Source organism: Gadus morhua, chromosome 4 (assembly GCF_902167405.1).
Source record: "Gadus morhua chromosome 4, gadMor3.0, whole genome shotgun sequence".
Lineage (NCBI taxonomy): Eukaryota > Metazoa > Chordata > Actinopteri > Gadiformes > Gadidae > Gadus > Gadus morhua.
Genome location: NC_044051.1, coordinates 34,592,151 through 34,599,152, shown reverse-complemented (window position 1 = coordinate 34,599,152; position 7,002 = coordinate 34,592,151). Strand labels below are relative to the sequence as shown.

Sequence of the window (7,002 nt, the reverse complement as noted above, 5' to 3'; positions counted from 1 at the left end):
GGGGGGCAGGGACTTTGGGTCTTTAAAACAGAGATTATCCATCCATATCCAATTTTAGTGTATTCAAAGTAAATCTGTCGTTTGTACTGCTCGCAGTCGAAAACACGACCAGTGGCAACCCATCCATCACATTGTGAAGAATGGTCTGTTCCTTATCTGGATACACGGTCTGGAACACGAACGCTACTTGCTCCAAATAAGCGGAACAACGCCTGGGGCCTTTAATAACGACAATATGCTGAAATAGACTGGTGGAATGTACAACTTTACCTGACATGTGCCTTTAAATACAAGGTAAATACAAAAACAAACAAAAAACATATTTGATCTGTATTTTTGATTCGTGGAGTCAACATTCCATTAATTCTCAGACTCAAAGGCCTCGATCTCTTGAATCAGGACCAAGACATCATTATACTGTCTGCCACTCAGATGGGCTTGGGTTGTGTCAAAGCTTGTCAATGGTATTCCAGTCCAGCGAAGGCCTGTAGCTTCTCTCCCTCTCTATTGCTCTCTCTCTCTCTCTCTCTCTCTCTCTGTCTCTCTCTCTCTCTCTCTCTCTCTCTCTCTCTCTCTCTCTCTCTCTCATAATGAGTGTCGATTTCAGTAAGTTTCAAAGGTGTACAAATAGTGTCAAAACAATTTGTCATGTGTTAAAGGTGCTGTACGTGTGATTTTAGACATAACTTGACTGTAATTTGTTAGAGATTACATAGGGCCGATAAGGCCATGCTCAAAAGATGCATATCAGCAGATATTCACTTACCCTGGATAACATAAATAACTCCTCACACTCCAATTAATCTTTTTATGACTTAAAATACTTTGTCTGCCATGTTTAAAATAATGAAATGATGAAAGTTTTTCCACTTTCCTTTCTGCCTCTAAAACTTTTTCTAACATATTATATTTTAAAACTTCCAACGAATCCAACAAATGTATGTAAAGCTCATAAGGTTTTAATCTAGCTCATTCAAATATGCTTTTGCCCCTTATAACCCCTTATTACCCATAATTCCCAGAATATCCCACAAATGGTAAATCCTGAGAGAATGGAAAATTCCATAATTTTCCTTGAATGCTTCAATGCGAACCCCGACCTTTAAGAGATTTGGAGGCCAACTGTAGGTCACATCACTGGATTACCGAGTCACTCTTTTTTTCCAGCCAAATACTCTCCTCGAAGCATTCATCGAAGCACACCATTCATGTTGTTCGTGCCACTGGTTTACAGTGGCAACCTTCAAGATCCTACGATTCATTCTTCATCACTAATTAGATGAGAGTTAGATGCAGCGCTCAACTATTGTTCTTGTTATGTTTTATTCTTTCTTTCTTCTTTATTATTCGCTACAAACTTTGGACCTATCTTCTCCCTAATTTTTTCCATTCAAATTTGAAAATGTTAAGATCAGCTTGGAATCGCGCATTCTTTTTCAGATTTTTAAAATATTTTATACTTAAAAAAAAAAAAACTGCTTCAGCCTTCGTAACTTGGTCAATTGTTTATCGTTAACCTTCGTTCAAAGGTTTAACAAGTCACGACATTCGTATCTTCAATTATCTGAAAACAGAATTTCAATTACCTTGATACTTTTGATACATAATCACAGTTTAAATTCCTTATCGGCTTCGTTTTCAGTTGGTCTCATTGATTTAAGCTGACGTAAAATCACGAAGACGTGCAGGCAGTGTTGCCAGATTGGGCAGTTTTTCCGCTAAATTTGACACATTTTTACAGCTTTAGGCGATTTTTCCCACCCAATTGGAATACTTTTGATCAAGTTAGGCTGGAAAAATGAGCATTAGGCGAGTCCACACAATTCCGGCTGGTTTTAAGATAGAGATGGCGGGATTATTACTGTATAATTCTTTCTATAAATGTCAATCAATACCATACCTTTCATATGACATATCGTTTGTGCAGCTCGTACCACTATGACTTCAGCTAATACTACTACTACTACTTCAGCTACTACTACTACTACTACCATTAATACTACTACTACTACTGCAGCTAGTGCAACTCCTTCTTCTATCTTCCAGCTTTGACAGTATTACAGTTTAATTTCCAGCTTTTGTAACGATGTATTTCAGCACTTTTCTTATTCAGATTATGCAATTCAGCGTCTGTCAGTTTTCGATTTCAGCTTCCATGTTTTTTAAAAGTGCACTTCAATACATTTGACCATTCAGATTTTTCAACCGTGCAGGGCAATACATTTGACCTTTCAGATTCTTCAGTTAAATTCCTTTTACATTTCTGCATTTTTAGAAATGCATTTTCTAGTTGTTTTTTGCGTTTTTGCCCCTTCCTTTTTTGACCTGCAACAGGAAAGCAATCTGTCTGTCTGTCTGCCTGTATCTTAAATGTTCTTCTACAGTTTTTATTCAGCAATTTAGACAAAGCACAAAGCTGTCAAAGGAATTAATCTAATGTCCTTCACAAAAGGAGACAGTGTCTTACTAGCCTGGACATCTTTTAGGTGGCCTTACATCATGGCTAAATGCTTACAAAATCAGTAATTTGAGTGCAGTCATAAAGTAGATATAAATAGCATTCTTTCTGTTTAAAGATGATCAGTCTTCCTTGACTTGCTTGATTCTCTGCCGTCTTGTGAGTGAATGAATGCATCCAGTCATAGTTCAAGGTAAGAGTAACCTTACCTTTGCCAGAGATCGCAGACAGAATCAGGTGACAGGCGACGGATTTGTACTTAGTCAACATAATAATATGTATCATACCAAAGCTGATTTTATTCAAGTGAGCTGAGTAAAAGTGTAACTGAAAACTGCAATGCATTGTCTGCTAACTTAATAATGTTCAAATTAATTCAAACCAGCAACTCAAAAGTGTTTTTCCACCCGACACCGGCGGCGACAGTGACACCCTCGTGTGATTAATGACAGAAACGATTAGGACTCCATTTCAATCCTCGTAAATCACACAAACCGCATATTCAGTACTTTTTCCGAAATATCATTCAAACCTGACAGCGACAGCGAAACCATTCCCGCTCGAGTATTAGGATATTAACGCTGCCAATCATCCAAGGGCAAGAGTGCAAACGTGCTCACCGCCGTGTTTGCCGCGTCACGACCCCTGAGGCCAGATTCCTTTGTCTTGTGGTCGACCTAGACGCCACAAGAGCAACCCAATCAAAGGTTATCGTTGTTGTTGTGCTTTAACCATCGCATGCCACGATTACGCCACTTAACAGATTGAATGAAGACTCCTCCGCTCACAACCTGTATTTACCCTAAAATGACACCTCTCAGAAAAGGGTCTGTTGGAAAATAGGCTGGCTAAAATGGTCCAATGTGTGAGCATTAGTCACATACTGTAGTGCGATAGACCTCTAAGTTAACCCATTTTCAACTTAATCCTCAATGTACCTTAGTACCCACCATTTCCCTCTGTCGTCCTTCCCCTGGGACTCCATCTGACTTGTATTCACCTCCAGCTACCCTCTCTCCACCATGATCTCTTATCCATACCCAGATATCCGCAGACGCTGCCAAAGGTTGACTCATCCAGACTGCGTCTGCCAGATACCAGGCAGACAGACGTCCCTGGTAAGCTCATCGTCTCAGATCTCCACAAATGTCTTCATACGTCTGGCTGTGTCCTTAGCCCAGAACAATTAGGCTGTGTTTGAAAGCCATTACTGTGCTGATGGGGAACAAGTCATGACATAGCCTATCGTAACTGCATATTTTATTTCCTTCCCTGTTACTGATATTTGCCGTTTGTTTGGCTCTGTTTTATGAACACTATTTCATTGCAGACATAGTGAACATGTATGTCCAATTAAACAGATATTCCCTAGGATAGGAAGAAATTACTCTGTGGATTTACTGTTATCTAGCTTATATCTTCGAACTTATATTCAGCTAACATATATCTAGATAACTTATCTCTTGCTCACTTATATCAAGCTCACTTAAGTATAACTTAATTAAATCAAGCACACTCCGATCTAACTTACTTATACCTGCCTAACTTATATCTACCTAACTTACCTTATACTTAGCTTACTCATATGTTGCTCACTTATATATAGCTATTAAAATATACCTAACATATCTAGCTAACGTAGATATTGACTAATCGTCTATATCTACGTTGCAGAATGCCTCTCAGATCCGTACGCTGAACTTAACCACACGAAACGTTTACCAACCGCTAACCTTTCCTAACTAAAACCTTTTAAACTTCATACCTAATCTTCACAATCTCTTAAACAATATCCAATCATAGCCGTCTCTAGTTACAAAAAAATACCTGAATGTAGCAATCCGTAACCGAATATTTAAATTAAATATCGGAGGGAAAGTAGACTTTGATGCTCAGGTTGCACACCGGGGTGGCAAGGGAAAACAAAAACAAAGATCAGGGAACTACGTCGACACTCTTGACGTTGTTCCGGGAGAAGCAGGGTCAACACTGATGTAATTGAAGTTTACTTTCCTAGCGTGAACTTAGAGCGGTGTGCGCAGGCACACCGAATGGACCGGGCCCATAATTAATGTTATGAGCCACATCTGTTTTTACCCTGGATGCTAGCTCCGTGAGCGACGTCTTTATGGTCGCATGCCTGCGGTAACCAAACCAGATGCTACTAGGTCGTGCTGCATCAACATCCCTAGAGTGTGTGGCCGCTATGCTGTGATTGGGAATGTGGTGGCCCCGAGGGCCCCCCCCCATGCTTTTATCGTTTTTAATTTAGTCTGCCATTAGGTAAGGACAGCTAGCAAATATTGTCCTCTTTTTGAGGAGGAAAGGTGGGAAGGTCTTCTAACATGCATGGGTAGCATAAATGTAGTCACCAACTTTGACTGTGTGTTGAGCTATACTAACAACTGACCTATCATAAGTAGAGTTAGTGCCTTGCTTTACCCCCCCCCCCCCCACACACACACACACACACACACATTGATGGTGAAATGATTCTGTAAAACAACATACAAGCTACAAATGCATAAAATTGGTAATAAGAAATTTATTTTTTAACATTTGCAAGACAACATATTTCAAAAGTATATTCATATGTTACATTAGCTGTACAGGGATCAGTTGGTCTTCATCTGATGCTAAATGATTGGCAAAAACGGCAACAACTAACGAAGCTAGGGTGTTTTGGAAGGAGTCGGATATAAAAAAGAACATGACATTTTACCATGTCTAGATATAAAATAAGATACACGAATGAAGCTGAATATGACCGGTCTCGTACCCTGATACAGTGTCTAGGCCTCTTAGCATCCGTCACAATGTATTTTACAAAACTAAACATGACGACATCGCCATCTCTCAACAGCTGAATATCTTGGCCTCTTTGGTACAATGATTAGGCAAAACACATTTGAACATTTGAGCAAAATGTTTTTACTTCTATAAAAATAACATTTCTTCAATGGTTATTTTTCTGAACATTATTACTTTCGTTATTATTGTTTCTTTTATTATTATCATTATTAATTATTTTATTTTACTAATCACACAACGCTTCAGTGCAAATATTCTAACAACCATTTGCTCTGAAGAATAATCAAAGGCTTATTGTGGGTGGTAGTGGACACGGTGGGCGTCAGTTAGGAGGCGGAGCCAAGAGAGAAGCAGCCTGATTGGACAAATGGCTGTGGCCGACCAATCCCTGATGACTCATTTGTTAATATTCAGCAGGTTCTGTGTTTTCCGCATGCTGGACAAGAGACGACCACGGCTTGTCAACGTAACTGAACGTCTTTAAATCTTTAAGGAAAACAGTGCTATACACGTTATTAATTGTGTATGAACAACCATGTGTGAGCATGTCTGTGTGCATGTGTGTGTCACACTTGGAACAACAGCCAGATTTCAATAAAAATCACACATTTTAAATAATTCCAGTTACACGATTCGATCAATTCCCTGTGGTCCCACGGTGTAAAGGCTACAGGCTACAAGGACCACACATTAGAACTGAAGAAGACGCAACACCGATAAACGTTGTGTCCTCTGCCTCTGACCCTAGCTGACCCGTGAGCCCTGACCGCTCCCTCAACCCCACCCCCAACCACACCCTACATTTCAAGTATTGGTGATCGTCGGTTGGTCACTACAACTGACGTCCAGTCTGTGCGGACGCGTCAGCACTATACATTGCATAGCTCATGCGGCACTTTTTCTTCCCTCCTTCCTTGCTCCCTTCCTCCTTATCTCCTTTCCGTCTTTTTGTGTTTTTTGTGTTTTTTCTTTAAAGGATTGTGGTCTCGGCCACCGGCCACATCGGGCTCACTAAAAGGCATGTTTATTCTGCAAGTGCTATCAGGATGTGAGCGGGTAAGTGCTAGGATGCACATCATACGTCAAACAACATCAATAGAGCAAATTGGCCGCCAACTGTTCACTTCCGACTTGTTAAAGACAACAGGCGTCGCTATCGGATAGAAACCATATCTGGTGAAGTCTAAACCTATCTCTACGGTGAGGCACAACAAATAAAACAAATCTTTTAAAATTAAATTAGAGTAATAATTTAGCTAATGTCGTGGCTTTACAGTTACAAGAACACCTGGAAGATGCCAGGCGATGTGTGGAATTTGTTTTAAATGTATTTAAAATAGCTTGTTCCTAAACCCACTTCTATCAGTTTGGCAATCAGATGGCCTGCTGTAACAGGTTTTCCTAAAATTATGTTTTTGAAACATTTGACAGTAATAATGTCTTTACTACTTTTGGGGGTAATTTAATGGAGAGGAAGAAAGTCTTTGTTGGATTCAGGCTTGATTTAGTTATGTGCATTTCTAAAATGTGTACATATTATACAATTAATTGATATGATTGTGGGGGGGGGGGGGGGGGGGGGGCTGGAATGATACATCTTCAGTTTCCGACATGTTGCCATGGTGATTTAAGAACATCTGAAGTGCCGTGTGTTGGTGCGATTACTTTGATTAAGAACTGGTGACCCCTAAAACTAAAGAAAGACAACACCAACATTGACGAAAATGATTGAT

The 7,002-nt window shown here is 39.8% G+C and overlaps 1 protein-coding gene across 1 annotated transcript in view; it reads right to left on the bottom strand.

Annotated features, from left to right (window-relative positions):
• Positions 1–4,983: 4,983 nt before the first annotated feature.
• LOC115542347 (inhibin beta B chain) overlaps positions 4,984–7,002 on the bottom strand; it is an 11,211-nt gene continuing 9,192 nt past the window's right edge. Inside the window, exon 2 of the mRNA XM_030354601.1 lies at positions 4,984–7,002. This exon is cut by the window's right edge and continues 1,245 nt beyond it. The gene's annotated coding sequence lies outside the window, so the exon portion shown is untranslated.